The sequence below is a fragment of the Zalophus californianus genome, chromosome 4 (genome assembly GCF_009762305.2).
Source record: "Zalophus californianus isolate mZalCal1 chromosome 4, mZalCal1.pri.v2, whole genome shotgun sequence".
Taxonomy (NCBI): domain Eukaryota; kingdom Metazoa; phylum Chordata; class Mammalia; order Carnivora; family Otariidae; genus Zalophus; species Zalophus californianus.
In genome coordinates this window covers 32,436,960-32,464,604 of record NC_045598.1, presented here as the reverse complement: position 1 = coordinate 32,464,604, position 27,645 = coordinate 32,436,960, and the positions used below count along the sequence as shown (strand labels likewise).

At 50.7% G+C, this 27,645-nt stretch overlaps 1 protein-coding gene across 7 annotated transcripts in view; it reads left to right on the top strand.

The window, feature by feature from the left end:
* HIVEP3 (HIVEP zinc finger 3) overlaps positions 1 to 27,645 on the top strand; it is a 480,349-nt gene that overhangs the window by 318,868 nt on the left and 133,836 nt on the right. For all 7 annotated transcript variants that reach the window (XM_027607320.2, XM_027607348.2, XM_027607357.2 and 4 more), the window contains one exon: positions 5,898 to 5,978. The gene's annotated coding sequence lies outside the window, so the exon portion shown is untranslated. The remainder of the gene's footprint in view (positions 1 to 5,897; positions 5,979 to 27,645) is intronic.

The window sequence follows — 27,645 nt, the reverse complement described above, 5'->3', positions numbered from 1 at the left end:
GGATGCTTTTCCTCCACAAGATTCCACGAGGTTTTCCTTAAACGAAAACTTCTAACACCGTGGCCCCCGGGACAGTTGCCTCTACAGAACCATAGCTTAATGTTCTCTCTTGGGCATCATTTGAGGGCCAATAACCAGGAATAGCCGTGGATGCCGGAAACAGTTAAGCATATTGGTAAAAAATAGAGAAAGTTGTCCCCTATTTTGCGTGATTCTCTTGAAACCAAAGACCCTGGTCACCAAGACCTCTCAGAAATCTGGGCCAGGAGAGCTTGACCTTCCTTGTTCCCTGGCACCTTCCTACTACCGAAAATAGAACCCTCCTATTTTACTCTTTGCTTGGTTACTAGGATGCCCAGAGCTAAGATCCTCAACCGGGCAGCTTTCTTTTTAAAACACGTGTATTTTTCCATTATATAATACTGGCATATTTCTTAAGAATTAGGAAATAAAAACAAGTACAAGAAAGCAAAATAATTTTACTCACTGTGTTTCTACTAAAAAAAAAAAACCTGTTAATATTTTCATCTATTTCTTTCTCTTTCTTTATGCTTTCTGTTCTGTTTATGTGCAGTTTCATGTGATTTTGTTTGCAGGGATTTTTTTCTTTTTACATAAGGGAAATCATCCAGTCTATAAAACTTTGTAGCTTGCTTTTCTCCACCTCACATCACATTCTTAAAGGATGCATAAGATTCCACCAAGGAGATCAGAGGCCAGCAAACTTGTCTGTAAAGGGCCAGAGAGCAAATATTTTAGGGGTTTGAGCCATACTATTTTTGTCCCCACTGTTCCATTCCACATCGTGCACATGAGTGGATGTGGCCATGTTCCAATAAAGCTTTATTTACAAAACAGGCTACCAGTGGGATTTGGCCTGCTGGCTGTGGTGTGCAACCCCCCCGATAGAGATGTACTCATAGACCTGTTAGCCGTCTTCACGTGTTAGCACTTAGATTTGCTTCCAGTATTATAAATGAGGCTACATGGAATTTGCATAGATTTTTTTTCCTTAGACTATATTCCTGGAAACCAGGATGACTCTGCCCCAAAGTATGGATGTCTATGAGGCAGAGCTCTTGGTGAAAGCTGTGAAATTGCTTTCCAAAACACTCTGCCAACTTCTACTACCAGCAGCGATGTGATAGCACCCATTTTCCTAAACCCTGTGTGCACTGGGCATTGCCCTTCGAGACACTTCCTTCCACCCTGCCCTGTCCCTTCACATGAGCACTCTGCTTTCGTCTGATGTTCGAGCTTTAGTCTATGCTTTTATTCTTTAATCTTCCTCGTGTTCTGGTTTTGGAAGCGAGCAAGATATAAGCAACCAGGGGGCACCAGGGAGGCACAGAGTCCTGAAGGTCCAGGGTGGGGGGCACTGGCTGCTAGGGCTGACAGCTGCCCTTCTCTGCCAGGTGAGGGACTTCCAGAGCCTCTGGGCCAGGTGGGAGTTGGGAGAGAAAGGAGCAACACGGTAGGAAGGGAGACCATTTGCTGGTCAGCTGATTCCGGCTCCCATCAGGCTCCATGTTTGTGAATGTGGGCAGGTTCTGTGCCTCTCTGAATGGCTCGTGTTGTCATCTGTAGAGGGGATCAAACAGTCAACTGCACAGGATTGTCATGCGGATTCCACATGATCCTTAATAGCAGAACCTCGCACAGTGCCTCGCACAGTGCCTGGCACACTGCATGCGTCTTGGTTAAGTGGAATTGACTTGGAAGTTAGGGTCTTAGGAGTGATGGGAAATAGATCATATGAAGATATTTTAAAAGAGAGAGAGAATATGCCTACCACATGGTGGGCCTTCGAAATGGAATTGATGGATGAATGAATGATTGGAACTTTGAAGCCAAACAGCTCCAGCTTTGTCACCTGTTAGGTGCACGATCCTGGACAATGCAGCCCCCTCTCTGTGCCTCTGCTTCCTTCACTGCAGAATGGGTTTAATAAATAAGGATATTTACGTAGTGTGCACTGATGAGGAAACTGAGCTTGGGGTGGCTCGTTTATTCAGGGTCGCACAGCGACCGCATGGAGAGACCAGGGTGCCCAGCCGCAGGCGGCTGTGAGGGTGAACGAGACAAGGAATGGAAAGTCTCTGACTTGGTAAACGTTTGTTCCTTTCCACAAGCAGGGTGCACTGGCAGCCTCGGGTCTTGGCTGGGGAAACTGAGCACAGGGGTGTGCAGCCCCCGTGGGAACGGGGACTGCCTTGGAGGCAGCTGCACGCCGGCTGTGAGTTGCTGGCACTGGCGCGTAGGAGGGACTCTCCAAGGGGGGGTTCTCTGGAGACCACCCTCCCCAGGGGGCCGCTTCCCAAGCAGCTGTCTCGCCTCCACGGGGCCCGTCTGCGCTGGGGCCAGATAGAGAAGGTGCCTTTCCACAGCAGCTTTTTGGCCTCGAGAGTGGAGCCCAGACTTCTCTGACAGCCCTGTCCCTGGCAGAGGCATCCAAAGCCCACATGAGGGAGAGTGTGCTGGAAGCAACACCTGGCACAGGACGGTCCAGAGGATGAGCTTCGTCACAGTCAACCGCTGTTGACCTTGTCAGGCTCATTATCGCTGTCACTATGGACTGGGGCCAGGTACAGGAGGCTTTACCTCCTCCAGATGACATTTCAGCCACCCAACATCCCTCCAGGGTAGGTGTGAGTATCCCCATTTGACAGATAAGGAAACTGAGGCAGGTACAGGGAGATAAGCATGTAACTAATGAGTGACGGAGTGACAAGTGAGGAGTTGAATTTAATTATCTGACTTGAGAGCCCATGTTCTTAATCACCACTCGTATTTACTGCCCTTCATTGGGCATAAAACCTCTTGGAGAAGTAGAAGGGCCTTTGAGTCCTAGAATAACCCATCTCCTTCCTCCTGGATTTGACTGTGACCCAGGAACTGGGGGATCCTAGATTCCTTGGGGCCAGAGCTCCGGCTACTCTTTTGACTTGCTCATCCACACTTGACCTCTTTCCAGGGAGTATTTCATCCATTCAGTGATCCAACAAATGGTTATTGGGGATCTTTCATGCGCCAGGCCTTGCTCTAGGTACAGGGGTGCATCATGAATAATAATTATAGCTATAACCCTTACTATGTACAGGTACTACTCTAGACACTGTACCTGGATTAGCTCATTTAATACTCACAACAACCCCCTGGATAGCTCTTATCCTTTCTTGACAGATAAAGAAATTGAAGCATAGAGAGGTTAAGTAATTTGTCCAAGATCCCATAGCTAGTGAGTGTCAGAGCCAGGATTTGAACCCAGGCAGTCTGGGGTCAGCATCAAAATGTGTAGCTGCCCCCATATTGTTGTGGCTCTGGTACTTCCTGCCTTCATAGAACTTAGAGGTGTTCTTTTTAACAGGCATGTTCAAATAGCACCAAAATAGTTTAATGCAGTTTTGTTTGTTGAGAAGTGAACTGGGCAGTGAGAAAAAAATGATCCTGGATGTGTAAAGTGCTTGCCATCCCAGAGCCAGTGGGGAGGAGTCAGGGTTATGAAAGGGACCTTGTCCCACTTCCCCCCCACGGCTTTGGCTGCTGTGTGCCCTTGGGCAAGTCTTGTCACCTCTCTGAGCTTCCATTTCTTTATTGTCAGTACCTATTTTACCTGCCTCCAAGCACTTTTGTGAAGACTAGATGACACGGCAGATGGAGACAAGATTTCACAATAGAAAAAAAGGAAAAGCACTGGGCAAGGATTTATTATTGAACCAGAGTGAAAATTTGGTTAGTTTGATGAATGAATGAATGAATGAATGAATGAATGAATGATTGTTCCTAGCAGGCCTACAGATTGGCTTAGGAGAGATCTCTCCTGAAGAGAGATCTCTTCAGGAGATCTGTTGATGTTTTTCAGGATCCCATCAGGTCTCTGGCCTTGGCCATGTCCCTTGAGTTCTTTTGCATCTGATTTTTCTGTGAGCCTCTGAGACTGTTTTAGCAAACATTTATTAATATCTGTTGAGAGATAGGCCCTGTGCTAGACTCTCTGGGGACACCAAGATGAATCTGGAATGCTCTCTGCCCTCAGGCACTCGCAGGCCAGGAAGAAAAATGATGATATGATTAACTTCTACTAATAATACTGCCACAAACAATGATGACCAGAAATTATCAAGCATTTACCGCACACTAGATATTGTGTTGAGTTTTTATATACATTATTTCATTGAATAATTACAACAGTCCATGAATTTACTAAAACTACTGTCCCATTTTACAGATAAGGAAACCGAGTCAGACAGTAACTTACCCAAGTTCACACAACTCTAAAGTTATAGAGCTGGACATGAACCTGAGAAAGATGTGAATACAAGTAATTCTATTATTAGATAGAAACTACTGTGTATCCTATTAAAGGGGCAAGGACAAGCCTCTTAGGGCTCAGAAAGAGAAGGAAGAAGAATGATGGTGGTGGTGGTTGGTGGTGATGGTGATGATGATGTTGTTGATGGTCATGATGATGGTATTTATGATGATGGTGGTGATGTTGGTGATGGTGCTGTTAATGGTAAGGATGATATTTAAGATGATGTTGGTGGTGGTGATGAGGATGGTGGTGATGGTGCTCCTGCTGCTGTTGATGGTAGTGATGATGATACTTATGGTGATGGTGGTGGTGGTGGTGATGGGAATCATGGGGATGAGGATGATGGTGATGATGATGATAATCCTCTGGTGCCCAGTTGTTGAGCTTCTGCTTTATGCCAGGCCTTGATCTGGTTGCTTTCTACTATTTCATTTCATCCTCAATAACAACTTCCCAATGTCAGGATCATTATCTCTGTTTAACTCCTATGGACTATGAGCTAGAGAAAGGCTGAGTGGGCTCTCCATGGGCAGACATCCAGTCTGAACTGGACTTGAGCTTGAGCTTGAGCATGCCTCACTGCAGAGCCACCACTCTCCCCAGTGTACCAGGGTCCCTAACCTGTGGACCGTGGGCCTCCCCGGCGTACCAGGGTCCCTAACCTGTGGACCATGGGCCTAGCCATCTCAGAGATGCTCCATAAATATCTATTGAACAAATATTGACTGAATGGATTCCTAAGGGATCAACACCTTAAGCCCAGAAGGCATAAATAACGTGTCTCGAATGAGTAGGTGTAACCATTATTTAAATATACGTGGTAGTCCTGTGATAACTAAAATACAAGTTAATTGTGAAGTATTATGTTCATTGTGGCTTTTGTGTTATTCTTTATTTGCCCAGTGAAAAGATGCTAAGTGCATAGTTAGGAGGAGTTTTGAGAAATGGTTTCACAGAAAAAGGAGTCCTGGTGCTGAAAATGGTGGGAAGCATCATGCCATCCTGCATGGCACATGCAAAATGCTTTGCCTGGCATCTGGCACAGGATCACTCAGAGGAAGGAGGAAACCCACGGGGTTGGGGATTGGGAGCCTGGGGCATTTGTCCTACATGTGTAAGACCTGAGCTGTCACTCTCAGTAGCTTTCTCTCTGTAAGAGCTGACACCAGCATCTAATAGCTTTCCCAAATGGCTATCAAATGCTCCCATGAATGAATGAATAATGAAAGCAAGAATGAGTGAGTTATGACGAACAGTGCTCAGGGAGCCCATGAGGGGATGTTTTCCCCAAGGAGTGCTTGAAAGTGAGAGTTTCTCAGCCTGAGAGCAGAAACAGAATGCAGGGCTGGTGGCTGGACTTGCGGCTTTGCAAGTGGGGTTATGAAGCTGGGGTGGCCTCCCTGGGGGAGTCTGATCTTGACCCGGTGATGACCATGTTGGAGGAGTGGAGGTGACTGGAGCTTGGCTCTGAGGCCATTCTCAGCAGGACTGTGCTCACCATTTTTGGATGTATTTTTCCAACTCAAGTGTAAGCTGACAGATGGTGGTGGAATAATATTCTCACTTTCTCTACTTCCCACAGGCCTCCCTCCAACACAGTCCTTCAAGCTCTTAGAAATCTCTGACACATCTCAACCATGAGACCACGGCCGGCTTTTGGCAGGTAAGCTCCCCCCATCCCTTCCCATGCACCCCAGGACACAGAGTAATTTCAGCACAGCCCAAAGGCCACTGTGCTGTGCTTGTGGCCAGGAGGTAGGTGGGGATGACTTCAGGCTTGGCAGGAGAATGGAGCTCCCCATTCTGAGGAGATTTAAGGAAAAAGCTACCAAATGTCCGGAGTCCTGCATCTGGCATTTCTGCAAATGGCAGCATATGGCGGTGAGAATGTATCCTGGGATGAAAGCCAGGGAACTGGTTCTGACCCCAGGTCTGCCTTTACTGCTCACAAAAATCTCCAGCAAGAACCTCCCTTTCTGGGTCTCTGTTTCCCTGCCGGAAAATGAGGGAATAAGACTCAGTGAACTGGGCAGCTCATAAGTTGGTCATTGCAGGCTCCCGCCAGGGCCACGGAATGGCAAAGACATTGCAGCTGTCCGCCACTTCCCTGTCCGATTGCTCTCTGGACCTCACATCCACAGAGAGCCTGGGCCAGGCTGTGTGTGTGCTGTGCGTGTGCATGGATGCATTTGGGGGCAGGACCTGTGTCCCTTCTGGCAAATTCTGCTTGAACTCAGACTCAGACCTGGATGGTCACTACCCCTCTACCTGCCCTCTCATGGTTGGGCAGAACACACCATGGTCACTAGAGGATGCAGTGCCCAGATGGGCAGGGCAGAGCCTCCCCACGTGCTGAGAGCATGGGTAGGCCCGCAGCAGAATATGGGTGTGAAGATCAAGCTGGGTGAGGGGCAACACAAGGTGGGAGGCACTCATTAGGAAGGAGTATAGGGCCAAAGCTCATGGGCAGAGCTGCAGGGCAGGCAGGCTGGGACAGCTGCCTGGAAAATGGGGCCAGGGGGGTACTGAGAGCCAGAGATGAATAAGGCATGTTGCCGGACTCAGAAGGTGTTCCATCCAAAGGAGGGACCATCCAAATAGCTATGGTACGGGAGGCGGGAGGGTTCCATTCTGTCTGGGTTTGGTGGTAGGGGTGGTTTACAGAAAACCATTTGAAGGTGACTTGACTTGACTTGAACTGGGCTTTGAAGGATGAATAGAAGTTCACCACATTAAAAAAAAAAATGGAAGAAGGGCATTCTAGGCTGAGGAGACAGCAAGTGCAAATGAGCAGTGGCTGAGATGTGGACAGGTGGGGGAAGAAGTGAGGCCAGGAGAAGTGGGCAGGCCTTCGGACTCCATGCCGAGGGGCTCAGGGTGGGCCCTGTACGATCAAGGAAGGGAGGTGACCAGTCTGAGCCTCAGGGTCTTCGTCTCTAAAACAGCTACACCTACCTCCTCAGGTAGTTCCAGAACCACTGCCTGAGCAGGTGAAAGTCTGGCTCCCTGTCCACCAGACAGGCGGCACTTAACTCCCATGCTTCTCCACCAGCTCCCATCCCTGTGATGGAGCGGGTCTGCTGACAGGCAGGGGAACCGAGAAAGGCCTGTGAGGTTTTGCCTCAAAAGGTGGCGTGAGCACTTAACACCTGTGCCTTAACAGGCAGGCAGGCCAATTACCTTGATGTTCCTTTAAAAAGTTCATGCAGCAGAACTTTCCTGACACCCCTTCAGTTCCAGGCACCGGTGGACACCAGGAATCCAGACAGGGATTCTGGAGAAGGGACATGTAAACAAGTAAATTGCAATGTACCGTAAGAAAGGAAAAGCTCTGTGGAGGAGGGGCGTGTGAGCCGGCCGGCTTTGGAGGGATCAGGAGGAGTCTGTCAGCTCAGGAGGAAGGGAGGGCGGGGTTCCAGGCAGAGGGCCCCGCGTGTGCCATGCAGAGCCCATAGGAGACATCTTGGTGTGGTGGGGCATCCATGTTGGGGTTTATGACAACCGGCCCTGCAGAGCTCCCTGTCACGGGGAAGTATTCAAGGAAGCCGAGCACCCTGCCCCCTTGTCAGCTCGGGAGGGTCACGTCCAGGGCCAGTCTTCACAGTTTAAGAAGAATAGCATCAACAAGCTCCACGTGAAGACCAGATAGGCAGCCTCTAGTGCCGGGCATCGAGGAGCTTCCAAGGCTCTCCTTGGCTGGCGTGGAGGGCGTACGTTACCCACGGCTCTGGAGTGGTCCTGGGGATGCTATTGCTGCGTCTATCCTGGCAGCAGGGATGGAGATGGGTGACGCTGGGTCCCTGCCCCAGGTGCAGAGAGGGAGGTGGACAGGCCCTCCTATGCCCACGTGGCAGAGCTACTGACGCTCTCACCGGGGGTTATTCACAGAGCTATGGGACCATAGAGGAGGGGGAGCCAGAGGGCCGGAGCAGGGGGCATCCTCAGGAGGGAATCTTAGCCAGATGGTAGTCATAAAAATCGTTCTTACAACTAATGATTACTTAGCACTTACTACCCGCCAGGCACTGTTCTAAGAGCTTTGTATGGATTTACCCTCGACTTGCACAAGTCTGCAGAGTGTTATCATCTTCTTGTACAGATGAGGATGACTGATGTACAGAGAGGCTGAGTCATTGTCCCAAGCACGCACAGCTGGGAAGTGGCCTAGCCAGGCCAAACCCGGGTGGTCTGGCCTCAGAGTTCACACTTGAACGGCCTAGGGCAGCCTAAACACTAAGCCATCTCCGAGAACTAGAGGCACTGCCAGGGTGGGGACTATGCTTTGCTCTAGCATGGAGTAGGTATGCCATAAAAACGTGTTCACTAACAAGAATGCACAGATGCATGGATGAAATGGCCCTGGAAGAGGTGGGGCTGAAAATGAGGATGGGGACAGGCAGCGCAGAGGCTGCAGCTAGAGCAAAGGCCTCGGGTCCCAGCTGGGTTTGCCTCTAGGCACTGCCAGGTCCGGAGCACTGGACCAGATAAAAGAGAGTTTGACCGGCAGCCTCCCTGGCCAACCCTGCCTGCCCGGAAGACCTGGCACCTTCCCCTGCAGCCCTCCCCACCCGCCCTGTCCCACGTGGGGAAAGGGCAGGTGCTGTGCTATTCATGTGCCTGTACACTCTCTGTCACCCGTTCTCTCCAAGGCTCCCGGGGACTGATCTGGCAACAGGACCCCAAGCCCCCCATCCCCTTCCAGAGGCAGAGAAGGCATGTACCACCCAAGAGGGGCCCAGGAAAGACAGTTCAGAACTTGTTCTTGTAAGAAATTGCTTTCTGATGGAGACTTCAAGGAGCAGGTGATTTTCAAAGACCCTTTCTTCAAGGTCTGTGGGCTAGGAATGGGAAACCAGGCTTGGGACCTAGCTCTGTGGCTTCCTAGCTGGGCGCCCTCGGGTGATGAATTTGCTTCTCTGTACCCCAGTTTCCAGCTCCATAAAGCGGGAAGAGCAACAACTGCAGAATTAAAGGGGGTATTAAAGTGTGGGCAAAACTCCTGTATAGGACCGGACTCAGGAAACAGTGTTTCTGGGCTTCCTGCTTTGCTCCTGGGGCCTCAGTTTCCTCCATAAAATAAAGGTTGGAAGACATCGATCTTTAACACCAGCTAGCTTTGACATCCTGAGATTCAAAGTTGCTAACACCAGGCGACTAGATACATAAATATATTTACACATACAGATACACTATATGCCTTCCCGGTATGCAATGTAGTCATTTTTATAAATTTAGAATGTATATTAAGTGATATTTAGCATAAATATACAACTTACAGCAGTCTTATGTATTCTTCTGGTTACAAAAGTAATACATAAGTTATTGAGAACATTTTGGAAGGTACCAGAAGAGGAAAAAGAACGTTCATCCACTATTTCACATTGAAGACTGAGATACAGCCTCTTCGGTATTTAGTGAATTCCTCTCCCCCATTTTTTCTATGCACAGATTTCTTAAAAATCTATTTGGGATTGTACTCTGCATTCTATTTTTTAACTCGAGCGGAGCTGCTGGAGGAGGCCCCTGGGACGGGCTGCCGCCCCGGGGCCGAGAGGAGAGGTGCGGGAGGTGGTAGCTGACACAGCTGTCCCATGCCCCCCCACCCCCCACCCCCCCCCCCCGCCCCCGGCAGCCGGCTGGAGGCATCTGACCCTCGGATGTTCTGTATCTCTGGCGGGGGCACATTCTACGCTAATTTTAGCTTAGCCTCTCAGGCCTGCTGGCCTTGGGGCCCGCACATAATGGACGCCTTATGTAGACAGCTGCCAACGGTGCAGGAAGAAGTGTCCCACCTTAAAATGTTCCCCGTCACCGGCCAGTCCTCTGCTCAGGGAGAACAAGCCGGTTCCCTGTTCCTTCTCCCACCAGGAAGGGGCCGTTGTTGACGTTCATGGCCCAGCAGGCTGGACCTGGCGGGCAGGTGGCCCACCAAACACACGGGTGATTGCTTCTGTGGACGGGGCCGTGTTTTTACAGGACAGGCTTTGATTTGAGCTGGAACAGCTGAGAGACTTCCCGAGAAATGGCTGGGCAGTGTGTTTGCAGCCCAGGAGCAGGGTGTCTGAAATGTCACCAGGTGTGTATATAGAACCTTCTGGAGCCTTGCCTTACCTTTGTCAAGTATGTACAGATGTACAGTGTCCTTTGACATCCCATTTTATCCCGATGACGTGTGTCTTGGGTGACAGTACTCCCCTGTGACAGGCAAGGGACCTGAGGTGGAGAGGGAGAAGTAATTGGCTCAAGGTCACCTAGCAAATCTGTGGCAGAGACTTGAGCATGAGTGTGGGTCTCTCCTGTTCCAAGTCTGGGACTCTTCCCTCTCATCAGCACCACCTAGGTGAGCTATTCGACCAAGTCCAGATCCATCTGCTCTGTGTTTCCATATATTTGGCGTTGTTTTTTCCAAATGAGGTCCTTTCATTTTCACCTTAAAAGTCATACCTGTTTATTTGAAAATACATATACCTAGCTGGTCTGTTTCTATGGCACAGATCTGATCATGGAAGAGTCTTACTTCAAAAGGCAAGAAGTCTCTGTTTGGCCACAGCATGAAGCCCACATGCCTCAGACTGACCTCCAACCTCCACCACATGCTCCCTGCTGGACCCCCCTCCCCAAGTCTGGGCTCCTGCAGCACTTAGATCTCTCTCTTGTGGCACCTAGGTAGGGTTGGGAAATTTCCCTTATGATCTGCTTCCTGACCAGAATGGAGCTCCACAGGCAGGAGACCTGCAAGCTGCTCATCTGCATGTCCCTGGGGTCTGCACTGGGCCAAAGTGTCAAGCCCAGTAAATGTCTTGGCCCCCAACCCACAGTCTTTCATGGGAAACCGGATCTTTAATCCAGGCTTAGAAATGAGGCGAGGCCTGCCCAGCAGCTGCCAGCCCAATAAGGAAGTGGCTGCTTGGCTGGACTCCCAGGAGGGGCCTGCAGGGCCAAGTGAAGAACCCCCGACCCTGTGCAGACTGGGTAGAAGAAAACGGAAGGGCGTCCCCAGATGTGTGCTGGAGACCATCCCTTGCCCCCATGGCAAACCTTCCCCCTTCCCCACCCCTCCACTCTCCCATCCCCTGGCGACAATACAGCCTGTGTCATACGTACCCCAGCCTGGACTGTGGCTCTTTGACCAAGTCTGATGCTCTTCAGGAACAATCCATGGGCATCGCATGCTGCTCTGGGAGAAGAACAGTACTCTAGGGACTATGTTGATTTCCTCAGGGCAGGACCCTTGCTCTCCAACTCCAGATGGGACTTCTCTCTGGGCCATGGCCCCTCAGCCTCCCAGACTTGGGTGCTGTCGATGTTGTTATGGGAGAGGCAGGGCCTTTGGAGTCCCACGGCCTCGGCTCCAGCCAGTCCTGCGCTTAGGAGCTATGGGCTCCATCTTGCTGGACGTCAGTGTCTTTGCAAAATGGGAGTAGTGAGAGCAGCCTTTCAGGGCTGCTGTATCTTACAGGGACATGCCTTTCAGAAAGTGTAGTGGTGCAGCAGATGCAGCGTGAACCGCTGCGTCCCTTCTTCTGGAGGGCTCTCAAGAGCTCAAGAGCCTCCCTGAAAAGTGCCCAGGCTGCTCAGTGAGGGTGGTGGCCTCAGGGAGAGGTGCTGAGAGAGGTTGCACGTGGCACATCAGGCTAGCCGTGACCATTTCTTTGATTCTGACATGGGCTTGGGGATTTAGCCAAAGACGAGAGGGAGGAAAAGAAAAACTCCTCTTGTTTTCTTATGAAAGTCCATGGAAAAGTGAGTGTTTGTAATAGAATCCTTTCACTTTCCCTTTAGCTTTCTGGAAAGATGTCTGTCATTCATTCGTCCGTTCATTTATTCATTCATCCTACAGATGTCTCTATGGCCCCAACCACTTGCCAGACGTGGCAGGGGATGCACTATAGGCGGCATGGGGACCCTGCCTTTAGAGGGCTCAGCGTGTAACAGTCATTGTAATTTGGGGTGAAGAGTGACATAGGAAAGGCACAGTGTTGAGTGAGGGAGTGGTCATTTCCTGCAGGGCTGGTTGGAAATGTTTCCATGAAGATAATGGCACCAAAATGAGCCAGTTAGAAAGCATAGAGGTAGAAGATCCCAGTCTCTAAAGAAATAGAAGCCTAAAATACCCAAGAATAAACTTAAGGAGGTATTGTGAATTGGTCTATAAATTAAATAAAATCCCATCAAATTTTTTTATAAAATTATTAGAAAGTACCTCCAGAAAAATAAACATGGATGATTAGCTTAGAAAAAGTCAGTGTTGTTAAAGGAATAAGGCTTTGGCTCAATGGACAGAACAGAGCTCTGTAGCTCAGAATTAGAGACAAAAAGCCAGAAGATTCCTAACGTGCTCTCAAGACAACCGGCTAGCTATTTGCAGAAGAAAAACAAAGCAAAACAAAACAAAACTGGATCCATACCTCAGTCCTGGTGCCAAAATAAATTTCTGGGTGATAAAAAAAAAAAAAAGCATGAAGCCATAAAGCTATTAGAAGAAAAACAATGAGGGAATGTTTGTATCAGATTGAGATGGAGAACGTGTCCTTAAGTGTAAAACAAATCCAGAAGTCATGAAAGAAAATAAGTAAAGACGCCGTGGACCAAAAACACAATAATCAAGGTCAAAGGGTGATAATAAATGAAGGAAAGTGTCTCAACATTTGTGTGATGGGTAGAAGGTTCCTAGCACCAGTATAGAAAGAGCTCATAAATGAAGCGAAGACAGATCTTCAGTAGAAAACCAGGCAGGCACCTTGTGAACAGGCAATTTGCACGAGACAGAATACAGGGTCTCATAAGCATAGGAGAAGTGTAGTCCCCAGGAGTCAGAGGATACATATGAAAGAATCAAGATGTATTTCTGGGGCCTCTTTCAAAAAGCAAGAATACCTGCAGAGATGAGGAATGGGCCCCAGGGATACTTGAGCACTCTTTATGGGTTTTGAATTGACACACATTTTCTGAGATGGGTGGTGGATTTAATAATATGTACCCACATTTTCAAATGTATATACCTTCTACTCGACAGTCCACTTCTGAACAGTAGTCCTAAGGAAACAATAAAAAAATACCTGGAACGGTGTATGGAAGAAGACAGCCAGAGCACGTTGGTTAAGAGTGAGGCATCAGAGGTCAGACAGATCTGGCTTTAAGCTGTGTGACCCGGAAAAGTTACTTAACCTCTCTGAGCATCAGACACCTCATCTGTAAAGTGGGCATAATAATAACATCACCATCATAGGCTTGTTGTGCACCTCATCTAAGATAATACTTAGAAAACTCTTCACAGAAGGCTGTGTCCCTAGTAAGTACTGAATAAATGTTCGCTATTTTATTATTGCCAATGAGGATGTTCATCATAGTATTGTTTATAATAGGGAATAATAGGAAACACCAAATTAGCCATCAGTAGGGAACTACTGGTTAATAATGGAAGAAATGCTCAAAGAGAGGCAGCCATTTGGAGACCTGTATTTAGGGACATAGAAGGGTACCATTGACATATTCATGTATGACTTTCATCTTAAAAAAAGGTATCAAAAGCATATAGAAGGTATGTTCCCAAAGGCATCAAAGTATACATCTGTGTATCTAGAAAAGTACAGTTGATTCTTGTCACTCAGAGTAGTTAATGTTCTATGAAATTCCCACAAACACTGAATGAGTGAATGCTGAGCCGTTGCTCCTGCGGGGAATACAGAGTTCAGTTCCTGCGAGCCTCTGGTCACCACATTCTTGTCAACTGATCAATGCATAATGTTATTTTACATGTGTTTCTGTTAAAAACACCTTAGGTAATAGATAGTGTTGATTCATTAACATTGAGCTCATGGCCAACAAAAATGTCACTAATACCCGAAGGCAGTTTATCTAACACATGTACTTTCTCTGTAAGGCACGTCACAGCGAAATCACCAATGAAAAGCATAAAAAATGCAAAAAAAAAAAAAAAGTTGGCACTAAAGAGAGTGTTAAAGGGACACTTGTTTACATATGGGAGCTGAGACGAGAAGCCAGCATCGTGTTTCTCGACCTCAGCTGGAAAGATGCACATAGGGCAGCTCACATTTTTCACCGCTCTACTCATGACTGCAAATGACCATAAAAATACCATGAGTATTGATTTGGGGGGTTACAAATAAATTTTAGTGACTAGGTGAATTTGCAAATAGACTGTGAATAATGAGGTTCAACTGTATCTAGAAGTGTGGTTGTTACCTGAGAGTCAGCATTTTTCCCCTTCTTCCTTGTAGTGGACATGTATGAGTATCAGTCAAAGCAGTGAATTTTCTTTCTTTCTTTCTTTTTTTGGGGGGGGGGGAGGAAAAACTTGTCATCAGTGGTATTTCATGGTCAAGATAAAAGCCAAACTTGTTAGGATAATGAAAACAGCTATGGCTTTTATCTGTTGCTTATGATGTGCCACACACACTTCTAAGCCCTTTACCATATATTAACTCATGTACTTCTCACCCAAAGGGGTAGGTACTATTAATGTCTTCACCTTACAGGTGTGAAAATGGAGGCAAAGAGAGGTCAGGTAACGTGCCCAAGATCCCAGTTAGTACGAGGGCAGAGTCTAGATTGGAACTCAGGCAGTCTGGCTCCAGAAGCCATATTTTCAACCAAAATTCTGGCTGGCGCTGGGTTGCAGAGATGCCCAGGAGCATCTGACCAGGACTTCCAGTCTAGATTGTGGGCAGTGAGAGGGGCACACCAGGCTTTGGGGGTTCATGCAGCGGGAGGCCTTCCCAGCCCAGCCTGAGGGCTTAGAGAAGGTGACACTAGCCAGCATTCCACAGTCTGGCTCCCCTTTCTTTCTCAGCTCCTTACAGGCATGCCCTCTCTCCCACTAGAGCATTCCACCATGAGCCACACCCACCTGTCCCTGTGCTTGAGCCTGCCATGCCATCTTAGACTTGTGGGCCTTCTGCCTATCCCCCAAGGCTCAGCTCAAAAGCCATCTTCTTTCTCAAGCCATCAGCAAGAAGCAAGGGCTCCTTCTCCTGGTTGCCCATCTATTTTTGAACTATATGGCCATTATCTCTACTCCCCCAACCATCTACCAGCCTCTAATGAACTTGTCTCAGAGATCCTCGGATCCCCAACACCCAGTATGTTCCTCGTACATTTGATCTATCAGTACAAGTGTGTTGGGCAGACAGGTAAACCAACAGATGGCAATACCTAAGATTCTGAGACCCCCAAGGATCTAAGCAAGCTGGATTGTGACATGGTTGTCGTTGAAGGCCGCCAAGGCTCTGGAGGGTTCTGGAGGGCCGAGCTGTCTGGCTAGGAGCCTCTGTGACCACAGAATTAGGAGGCAGAGCTGCCAGGGCTGCAAGGCCAACATTAGCCACGGTGTTGTTTCTGTGGCTTCTGAAAAACCCCCACCCCAGTGGGAAAGACTAAGAAAGGTCCCATTCAGCTTCTCTTGGCATTTCCAAGGGAAAGGATGGGGTTTGGATTGGCTGGGCCAGGGACATCTTTTCTAAAATAGCTTCATGCATATTCAACTGCTCCCTGAAATAGTCGAGTGGCTATTTTAAGCAGCTTCTACTCAGATGCCCACACATAATGGCATCTACCTTGAGCATGTAAACCAGCAAGAAGCAAAGAAAAGGGTACGGGAGGACAATGTAAGGAGGCTTTTGATGGATTCCTACCCCTCCCCCCCACACCCCTTAATGTGTTTTCTTCTCAGGGACTCTCTTGCATGAAATTGAAAGTCATGGTTACTATGACAACTCCCTAGAGGAGTTCTCCCATCCAGTGACCTCACCCACCCAGATCCCAGAAAGCACAACTGCACAGGGGGCAGTGGTAACTTGGGGTGCAGTAAGAGAGGTCCAAAAACGGGAGTCAGTTCATGGACTCTGGAGAGAGCTCCTCGCTGCCCATTTCCTCCTGCTTTACACACAATTCTAACAGGTCCCCGCAGACTGGAAGTGGAGGCCAGGGAGGACAGGGAGAGGTGGGACCCGACCGCAAGGGGTTGAGGTTACAAAACACAATCCAGCCGTAGGGGTGAAGAGAGAACAACTCCACAAGGCAATGTTTATTAACAAACATGTGCCAGGACATCAGTGTACCCTGTGCTATTTGCTGGGGAAATAACGATAAATAAGACACGGGTATGAAATGAACATGTAAATAAGCAATTGTAAGTGTATTGATCAAGCTTTAACTTTGCTTCCCGCCCCACCCGCCAAAGATTCAAAAGAGAAGCTGGAAATATAATGTAGTAAGTGCCACAGTTGAGGTGAGGACACGGGATTCACGAAGGAAGGAAGCAGGTCTGAGCCACATCTCTGGGGCTGTGGAGGCTCCATTCCATCAGAAGAGCTCTCTGGGGCCACATCCCATGTGGTCAGAGACCCCCACACCCCTAGTCCCCTCTGCAGGTCTCCCTGAGTCATGACATTGAACGACGTTTGGAAGAAAAGGAGATTGTGTAAAAAGCTTCCCAGGGAGAGGTGCGACTCTGAGAAATGAGTGAGACGTTCACTCTGGCATCGCAGATGAGGCATCAGGACAAGGAAATGACCAGGGAGGCTGGAAGCCTGGGTCCCAGCAGGAGGGCTGTGACAGGGAGGGTCTGACTCCAGAGCAGCCGGCTCAGCTGTGTGTCAGGGGGAAGAGACGGCTTGCTTTTACAGGTCTGGATTTATAGTCACGCCGTTGCCCCATAGTCCCCCAGGAAAGGTTCTGTTTTGTTTTGTTCAGGGCACCCTGAGAAAGACAGGAAAGTGTGTGATACCTTTTTGGAAGCCGGTCACTCAGAGGGTTTGGATGAGAGCCACAGGTGGAGTTCAAGGACGTGAGCTTCGGCTCTGCGTGGGACACCTGGCGAGCGTTCCTTCTGAGCTGGCCCCTGTGAAGGCTTCAGGAACCATCCAGTAAGCAGCCTGGTGCCCAGAGGTGGCTGCGTCCATCCATCCTGTCCATCCCCTGTCGCTCCTCCATCCGCATGCAGCTTCTTTATTCTCCATTTGTTCCTTCGTTTGTTCACTCATTCATTCCTTCAGTGGAAACTACAGACTGGGCTGTCGTTGGCACAGATAACGGTTTCTTTGCTGAATTTTCAGGGATCTCTGATACCCCTGAAATTCTAAGAGAATGAACACAGAGTCTGTGTTCATCTTCTGAAGAGAGAGTGCATAGCTTTCAGCAGATTCTCAAAGGAGCAGGGGACCCAAAAAAGTTTAAGAACCACTGAGAGAGAGAGGAATTGTTTTATTTTAAAACAAACGGTTTCGCCTTTTGGTAGACAAGCAGGGTAAAGGAGTGCTGAGGGAAATCCCCAGTTCTGTGCCAAGCTGCCTCAGGTGACAAAGTGTCCCTGGGGACTCTACCAGGGTCCCCAGCATTGCTGCACACCTAGCGTAGGGCACAATGCAACTGAGCTGGGCGCAGAGGCCTGAGCATCGAGGGAAGGCAGGATCCTCCCCCTAAGACTCCTCTCTGTTTCTCTCTCTTCCCAACCACAGTCTCTCTGCAAGGCCCCTTTCCAGCCTGCGCTTGGCAGAAAGTGAGGAGGCCCTTCTGGTTTGGATAGATTTAGAAAGCTGGAAGAAATCTGAGAAAGGAGAAAGCATATGAGCTGGAGTTGCAGAGGTCTGGGTATTGAATAAGACTTTGAAGGGAAGGAGAAGCTAAGGCTTATTGATCAGTTATAAAAGTCAGGTTGTGTCAGGCCTTGTCTGGAAAGCCTCCAGTGGCTCTCTGTCTCTGAGTAAAAGCCAGAGGTCTTATAAATGTCTTCTCAGCCCCAGTGATGTGACCACCAGTGACTTCTTACATATTCCATATCCTCTGGCCTGCATACTGTCCCTCAAACTCTGGCCTCAGGGCCTTTGCACATGCTGTTTCATCTGCTAGGAAAAATATACACAGGTCTTTACTTAAATGTCGCCTTCTTCCCTGGGAAGCCCTCTCTAGCCCTAATCAAAATGGGAAAACCTCCTATTGCCACCACCCCATCTCCTGCTTTGCTCTTCTTGTCATCCACCCTGACATTGTCTATTGCTATTCCCAGTGCCTGAGACCATGCTTGGCCCATAGTTGATGCTAAATTAATATTTGTGGAATGAATGAATCGACTCTTTTCATGCTCTGAGCTAGCTGTTTTAACGTACAATAATCTGCTGATCCTGTAATAAGTATTCTGCAGTGAAAGTTTTATTTTCCCTTTCTCAGATGAGAACCAGGGACTCAGCAGCTAGAACAACTTCCTGGGTTCTGGGGTCTCAGACACTCCTGCTGTCTTTTTGTTTCCACACCCCTGTCCTGCAGGGCTTTGATACTGCCTTCACCAAGGCTCCTTGAGTCAGGCAACAGGCTGGGTTTGCACATGATCCAGCCATGTCTGGGCCAGATGGTGTTTGATATATGCTGGAGGTGCAAGCCACATACACTCAGCAGAAGCAAAGTAGAGGTGAAAAGAAGACAACTCTAGGGGGCTTTTGATGGATTCCTATTCCTCATCGCCACCCCATAATGTATTTTAAATAGCAGCTCACTTTTCTGGAAGAGATTACTGCAACGAGGACTTTGCTCTTTGAAAATAAAGCCTGGAACCCAAAAGTAAGCCCAGAATGCATCAGAGAGCCACAGCGGACATAAGCCCGTTCGTTTGCTGGTAGTAGAATCCATCGTGTGGTCCCCTGCCCGAGTCCTTCACTGTTACACACAATTCTAACACACACCCAGCCTGTGGGAATAGGGGTGTGGGAAGGTGGTGAGACAGGACGCGGGCTACAGGGATGGGAAGAGAAACCACATTACAACCCACCCCCCACAGGTGCTCTGGTTACTGAGAATCATGAAGATGGATACACACAGAATATATCTTTAGGGAACTTACAGTCCAACAAGAGAAATGGATGGAAAACAATTAAACTTAAGTGTATTCATTTATCCAAACCCTCACCCTATTCCAACAAGGATTCCAGAGAGATCTGGGGAATATGATGTAGTACTATCCTGTAGTTGAGGTGGGGATGAGGGCTCCAAGGGAGAATGGTCTCTTCTTCCTGGGGAGTCAGGGGTCTCCAAGGTGGTGGTGCTGGAGCTGGGAGTGGAGGAGGCAGCTGGCCCACTTGGTGACCCAGCAGGAGGCGCTGTGTCTGGAGTCGGGGGCACACAACCATCCATCCGTAATAGGTGCTGTGAGCGGGTCCTGCTCCTTGAGGGACTTCTAGTCCAGTGAAGCAAAGATTTGTACCTACAGCCCCTCCTTCCTCACTCTCAGACGCCTGCTCTCAGCATATGGAAAGCCCCAGGCTAACAGGCCTGTGACATTTCCTGTGGTGGCTGAGGCAGATGCTGTTATAGGCTTGGTCCTCCTGGACCCCAAGTTCAGGCTGCACTGATGACGGTCCCTAGTCGTTCTGGGCACAGGGGTAATACCTGGCCGGACCTGGCATTCAGACAGCATGGTACAGTTTGCAGAGCTCCATTGCACTCCTCACCCCCCTGCCCCTCCAAGAAGGCTGGCGAAGCCCAATTTTCCAATGTGTGCATGAGACCAGAGAAGCGCAGAGACACCAAGTCTTACTCCCAGGAAGTGGCCGAGACAGTTCTGGAGCCGAAGTGGAGGGGACAGAGGCCCGGCCCACATAAGCATGCAGCTGGTAGGGCAAACACGGGCCGAGGACCACCCACCAGCAAGAGAAAGGTGCTGTAGCTGGTGGGCAAAGGCTGGGGTTCTGCCATCAGATTGAACCAGGTTCAAATCCCGCCTCTGCCAGCCACAAGCTATGTGCCCTCACCTCCCTGAGCTTTGGGTGTCTTGCCAGTTAAATGAGAACAGTCATGTTTCCTTTGCAGGTTTGTCATAGGAATGAAATGAGGTGATGTGTGCACATCTATGCAGCAAAGTAAGCATCAGCTAGTGCCATGGACGGCTCAGTTTGTGGCAGGCTTTTCGTGAATTATTTCATCCCATTCTCCATATAACCTACAGAGTAGGTCCTATCACCTCATTTTACAGACTTACAAAGAAACTGAGTTCACCAAAGCTCCCCTGCCGGCAGATGGGGCAAACTGAATACTGGCTTTAGAGCCCCAGTCATTAAACACGCCGCCGCCGTTATGTGCCTCGTCTCACTGCTTGCATGAACCTTTGGCCCACGCGGGCTTGGCCACTCTCCAAGCTTGTGGAGGTGACCCCCTGACCTAGCAGGAGGGAAGCACCAGGGGACTGTGCAGCCAGGAGTCCCTGGAGACACTGGACAGGCCGAGTGAATGAGCTTGACCCTGGAGGAAACGGTCAGCAGCTGGGGCCTTGGGAAGGAAGGGCTAGAAGGTCATGGGCATTAGGCAGAGCCTCATGGCCAAGGTGGTTGGTGGCTTTGGACAAGCAAAGTGGTGACCTGGAATCAGCGGGCTGGGCTTCCCTTTCCCACTTCCTTCCTGTGCCGACTGTCTCGCTGAGTCACCTCCAGGAAGTGGGGGTGGTGAGGTGGGGAGTGAGGAGCCCTGGGTCCTCCCGCGCCCTCACGCTCGCCTCGCCGCGTGACCCTCTGTCAACCACTTCCCCTTGCTGGGGCTCAGTTTCCACATCTGTCACACCAGAGGCCTGACCAGATCTCTGAGGTTAGGCAGGAGGTCTTTTTGGAGGTAAGCATCTCCTGGAAGATAGTTGAGGACAAAGGACCACTCAGCTGGTCATCCGTTTGGGATTTACCGGTCACTGGGCCCCGTAGAAACACCACTGCATTCCCACAACTTGCTGGGCTTCTCCACGAGCCCCGAGTGTCCCCTCAGGGGATGGGACTGGTAGGGCAGCACGGGGCAGGACCTCCAGGCGCTGGAATGGTGATGGTCACAGAGGGCCTGCCTCCAGGCCCTACGGCTCTTCTAGCTCGGCCCTGTCCTCTGCCAGCCTCCTGTGATCGCTGTTTCTGACTTTTTACTGAGTCCTGGGCCCCGGCAAGGGTCTGAGCAGATACTCCATGATTCTCAGTGCAAATACAGTCTTGCGGGAAAACCCACAGCCAACGTGGGCCTCTCTCAGCTCCCCGCTGGGTCCACTTGGAGCCCTGGGCCACGCATTAGCCCTTTCATTCACCAGACCCAGGAGGAGCTGCTTTGGCCATCCAAAGTTCCAGAACTGTTTACAGGACGTCTCCCTCGGGACGGCATGTTCTGATGTCAACAAGAACTCCTTTCTGCAAGTGTCAGTTCCTAACATATCACAGCCCCAGCTCTATGATGTAAGGACATCTGTGGCTAGGAGGAGATCTAGGGAACTGAGATGAGCGTGTTCCCGGGCCCAGGGGTTGCCTAGGTAAATGAGCGAGACGGATGGCATCGTCTGTGCTTCCTGCCACTCTGGGGATGGTGGAACTCCAAAGGAAGGGGCAGGATAGGGCACATGGACCCCAAATATGAGGTTCTTTACCCATGAGCTGGAGTCCCGGTGGATCAGCATAGCTTTCCAGCTGGTCCTGATGTGGCCTTGACCCCCCTCCCCGTTGCCAGCCTCAAAGTGTGGGTTCCCTCCTGTCCCAGCTTCATCCTCACCACCTGGCTTGTGCAGTTCCCATCCTGCTGGGTCATTTCATGTCTTTGTGTCTTTAACGGGACCACCCCTTCCTCTCCTCTCCCCTCCCACCTCCAACTTAGTCCGTCTCACCAGCTCTCTGAGGAGTCCCCATTTGATGTCACTTCTTCCAAGACACCTCCCCTGATCTCTCCCATCTCCCTGGGCGTCCTGTCTCTTACACATTTCTCTTATTCCGTGTCACCCCACTTTCCAGCTCTCTGGGTACATGGCTGCATGGCTCCTTGAGCACCAGGACTGTGTCTTGGTGGCATCTGTCTCAGCCTGGGCGCAAGGCTCAGAGGTGGTGGACTCGTTTCTGAGGAAAAGAATACCTCCAGAGCCTGTTACCAAGATTCAGAGGCCACGGGAGAGTTGAGAGAGGCCTGGGCAAGCTTGGCTGAGGCCCTGGTTCTGCCACAAACAGTTCATGTCTTCTTAGGTGGCACCTGTCCCTAGCTGGGCTTCGGTTTTGGGCTTCGGTTTCCCCTCTGAACAATGGGCTCATGTCTTGGGTCTTTCAAAAGCTGACATTTTGTGGTGTTTCTGGGAAATCCATATGTAAGGCTGCTTTTGCAGACCTCCCCAGGTCACCAACCCCAGGGCTTTCATCAGGATCCTTCCTTTCATTCGCTGACCCGTTTCATCAACCCTCCCAGTGTCGACTCAGGACCGGGCTGATTCGGGTCCTGGAGGCCCAGGGAGTGAGCAGACTCAGCCCCTTCCCTAGAGAGGTCCTAACCCAGTTAGGAAGACAGACACACTGACGGCATCATGCTGAGCATATAGCACGATGAGAGCCTGGAGCAGTTGCTCAGAAGGGACATCCTGGTGGGAGTGGGCCTCAGGGACCCAGGGCAGCATAATTCACAGTGAGCACAATGCATATAAGCCACTGGACGTGGCTAATGTCATGAACAGAAGATGTGGCCTCGGCTGCCCCACTGTGCTAGGGTATGTAAGTATGTGTGCCCGGGCGTGTCCGTATGGGAGAGGGAGAGAGACCACAGAAGGGCTGAGATGTAAGAGGGCCTCACCTGACAGACTTATATCCCCAAGGCCCTTGGGAAAGAGCTCTCCAATTAAAGTCCCGGCTGGTGGGGCCTGGGCTTCCTTGATTATGTAATAGCCAGGAAATATCATCTGGGAGACCCTTAGAGGGAGGACAGATGAGTCTGAGCCGTGCTCCGTTCCCAGAGGTGAGCTGGGAGCCGATTTGTAAATGAACCAATTTGCAAATAGAAAGAACAAGCCGGAGCAGCTGGTCCACATCGGGAGGAGGCGGCACACCAGTCGCAAAGCCGTGGCGATGGGATCCGCATGCCGGGGACCCAAGGTCTTCTGGCTCCTCTGTCGCTCGGGTCCCCCCAGCCGTTAGGGTGGTCTCTGGGGAGGGGTGGACCAGAACAGGCCAGCTCAGCACTGCGCTGGCGCAGAGGACGTGTGCGGAGAGAGGACAGCAAGAGGGTGCTTTGTCTCCCGTGGCCAGGGTCACGGGAGCACCCTTGTATTGCTGGCTGGGGAGACGGCATATCACCTTTAGTTCAACTGTGAGTTGCCCTGTTCCCAAGAAACAGCCTTGACGCCCATTGACAAAAACACACATCCGTTCTCAGCTTCTGGGGGAGGAGAAGGGCTTCTGAGTGATGGACTTTGAGCCTCATTTTCCTCATTGGGGAAATGGGGATAATAGTAGCACCACTCCTCGGATTTTATTGTGAGGATGACATACACCTGAAATGTGTAGCCTGGAGCTGGGCGCATGGTAAATGCTTACTAATCAGTAGTTGTGATTACATCCATAAAAGGTAAACTTCCATGAGGATTTGTCCTTTTTGACGTATATTCCACGGTGCTGTTTAAAAAGGTCTGGGGTGCCCTGCCGGGGATAAGTAGCCAACATGAGAACACGTGGCACAAAGCCGTTTCTGGGCAGAAGGCGAGTTGTGGCTTCAGCGCCGGCAGAGGAGACACCCCTTTCCCCAGGTTGGGACAGAGACAGCCCGCAGTTAGCCCAAGGAGAAGCAGGTGGAATAGGGTCTTGGTTCTGTCCAAGGAGCCAGGCCAAGCCGGGCTCTGTGACTATGCCGAGAACCTGGAAATTGCATGCCTGGGTGTCGCTGAGTGCCGCCAACCCTTCCCACCGTTCTAGAACTTCGAGTGACATCCTGCTGGGTTCAGAGTTTGGAGGAAGGGAATTTGAGTAGGAGGCCAAGGCCAGAGTGACCCCTTTGTCACCGTGGACATGTTCCGTGCTGAGGGGAGCTGGGGGTCTCGGCACCTTGGCCTGAGAGGAGTGGCCCAGCCTCAGGCCTGCCCCCAAAGCTGGCCTGCAGAGAAATGACGGTGTCCTGGCTGGGGCCGTCGACCTCTGTATGTGACAGCCAGTGTCTCTTAGAAGGGGGCTCCATGGTCCTGGCCCATCTTCTTTCACAGCACGGTCCAGACATAGTTGCCACGGGTAGGAGGCATAGGGCCCAGCCCATGGGGAGAGTGGCTGGCACGGGCCAGACTCTCAGTGAAGTGACCTGGGCCTGAAGTTATGATGGGGACAGCAAGACCGGCCTCAGGCCAGACCCCCAGAGAGATGCCCTGCTCCCCGTGGGCACTACAGTAAGACCAGGGTGGGTGAGCCTAGGCAAGCCCAGGGCACCCATAGTGCATGTGGTTTATGGTGAGAAAGTTGATTCTAGCCCTAGAGTGGTTTCCCACGTCCTCCCAGGCCTGGGCAGGATGAGCTCAGTGATGAGCAGGGCTGAACCTTCAGGTGCTGGGCGCTGAGCCTGGAGCTGAGTGGAGCTAGGGGTAAGGAGTGGCTCACCTGGTCTGCCCAATATCAGTGGGACCCCAGCTACACATCACTGCCTGTTGGCTGCTCAGTTCCCTTCCGTTCCAGGGGTGCAGACTGTCCTCCCAGGCCCTCCCCAGATGCGTGCAGCCGGTCTCTAGGGCGGTGGGGTGCGGGGTGGGGGGAAGACAGGCCGCTTCCACTGCAGGTACAAGCCCCTGGGCACCCAGCTGGGGAAACAGGCTCTGACCTTTCTGTGTTTAGCAGCCTCCATGGTGCTGTGGAATGAGTGTGGCACTGGGGTTCTGACAAATGAGTCCAAATCGGGCTCTGGCTCACCCTGCTCTGTGACCCTGGGCAGAGACCTTGGCCTCTGGAAGCTCTGCTCCCTAAGCCACAAAATGGGGTGGGTCCCAGAAGGCTCTCATCATGGTAACACTAGAACCCCCCAGAATGGGATGCATGTCACGGGAGTGGGGGAGGGGCTTTGGGGAGGTGACAGAATGGAAATGGAAGAAAGAAAAATATTCTCACAGCCTCAGGGCGCCTCCATGATGAGGGTCTTTAACATTCCAAATGCCCAGTCATGATGTGAGCTCCTCTAACCAGGATCCCCGCGGTGCATCCCGCGGCAGAGCATCTTCTCCCTGGGCCCTGGGTCCCATGCTGCAGACACCTAACCCCATGCCTGGAAATACCACTCCCCCTGGTTGTTGTCGTTTCTCTGTCTTGATCACCAGACCCTGATCCCATGAATCCATCTCTCCCTGGAAATCTGGCCAGGGCAGTAGGGAGCGGAGAGCCGGGAGCAGACTCTAGGATGAGCTGGCTTGGAAAAATGATGCTCCCACCTCTACCTCCCTCATCTTTGAGATTAAGGATGGGCTCTTGGCTGCAGGGTGGTCACAGTCTGAGCAAGCACAAAACCTGGGCAGCCAGAGCCTTGGCAGCCCTTGGAACCTGGCCTCAAGGGGGTGGGGCAGTAGTCACAGTCACCGTAACCAACAGACGTGCCATGCTCAGGCCCCTGGGGCTAGGATTTCTCCCCAGAGGGTGCTTAGATGGGTGGGAGATGGGTGGGAGACAGTGGTCTGGCTCCGATGGAACAGGGCCTGCTGTGTGGTTGTGGCTCCAGGGAAGAGGTGAGTGGGTGGAGAGGAGCAGAAGCAGGGGGCCACCCTGGGAAGAGGAAATGGACAAGGCCACATCTCTAGGCCCACAGGAATTCTAAGCCCCTGGCCTAGAGCAGCTCAGCTAATTACAGTTTCCCCTAGTTGGTGGGAATGAGGTTCCAAAGAGAGTGCCAGGCTTGGTCAGGACTGGCGAAGGAGGGCAAGGTTGAGGGCCGAGGAGTGAGGGCTCTGGTGGCCAGCTGCCTAATGCATCATCATAAGCAGGACCCCGTGAAGGGCCGTCAGCCTGACCTCTCCGGAGCAGAGCATCCGGGTCCCAGTGGCCCCGGAGTGCTGCAGACGCAGATGCCTGCCAGGAACAGGCTGTGGGGATCGCAGGGAGTAAACAACAGAGGAGAATCGCCTTGCAAACCACACTCGATGGAAATCTCCCCCACAGCCACATCGCAAAATGCAACCAAAATATTTATTCTGAGTAGCAGTTTTCCGAATTGCTCTTTGGAAGGCAACACAGTCTGTCCGACTTCCCAGGCAGTCCAGTGCCGATGGGGCACATCCTGCCCTCACCCCACTAAAGCCAAGAACCCATTAGATGGGGACTCAGGTCAAGTTCAGCCTTTGCGGAGTCCTGGCCCATCTTTTCAACATGGTGCAGGAGAGAGTAGAATTGTCGTAGGCCCATCTGGAGACCACAGGCTCCTTGTCTCAGTGACCTGTCACCACGCAGCTGGAGCTGCCCTCCCTGTGGACACACCTGAGTGCCCAACATGTGGGGAAGCAAACCCATCAGCCAACCTCGTGTCACTGCAGAATCGGCAGCCAATGTCGCATGTCACCCAGATACTGAACGCTAGCTGGGAGGTTCTCACACATCCCTGTCCTTCGGGACCCGTGGCCAACACAAATTCTTAGAAATAAGACCTAGAGTTTATCTTTCTAGAGAGGACTTCTAGCTTTGACAGGCTCAGCGGATGTTTATCAAGGCTTTCCTAGCCAGGAACAGCAGTCCAGGCTCTTTTGTCTCATGATTCCTCAAGGCAGCCTTTGAGGTAGACCTCACCTCCCCATTTTATAGAGGAGGAAAGGTAAGCCCAGAGAAGCTAAGAAACCAGCTCAGCGCCACACAGTGAGTGTGTGGCAGAGTCTAGACTAGAGCTCAGGTCTTTAACACTCTATCCTGTTGTTCCTTATCTTCCATCACTCCATTGCTTTTCCCCATCATTGGCTACTCTTGTCATGAGGATTAGATAGGACGGCATTGTGAGGCATGTTCAAGTAATGCAGGGATCCCCAGGCATGCTTATTTTGGTTACTACTATCCTTCCAAGAGATGGTTTATTTAGTACCATGGGATGACTTCGGACCTGGATGTAGTAGGCAACATTCTTTCAAATGCAAGGGACAGAAACTGAATTCTATCTAGCTCAAGAAAAGAGACAGTGAGGGAGGGGAGGAGAGAGATTGAGCTTTGTCTTAGGGCCTCATTTTACTGGGATGGCTGAGTGGGCGGACTTCAGGTATGGCTAAATCCAGGAAGTGATACAATGTCATCAAGTCATTAGACGCTTATTTTCCCTACATGTTTTATTTTGACGCTTTTTTGTATTGACCTTGGTCTCGCCTACTGCCTTTGGGCTTCTTCTGCCATACAACATGACACACTAGCTCCCCAAAGTGGAGAAGGACCATGGGCCCCTGATGGCACCTGGCCTTCACCATCCCAGCTAGTGACCTCAGACAGAAAAGCACGCTTTCCTTCCAGCTGTTAAAGTGAGAAGAATCCCAGGGAGGTGCTCTAATGAGCCCCCGGACTATAGTGTTTGGCCGAACAGGTGACCATAGGCAGGATGGCGGGGTCCTATGATGGAAAACC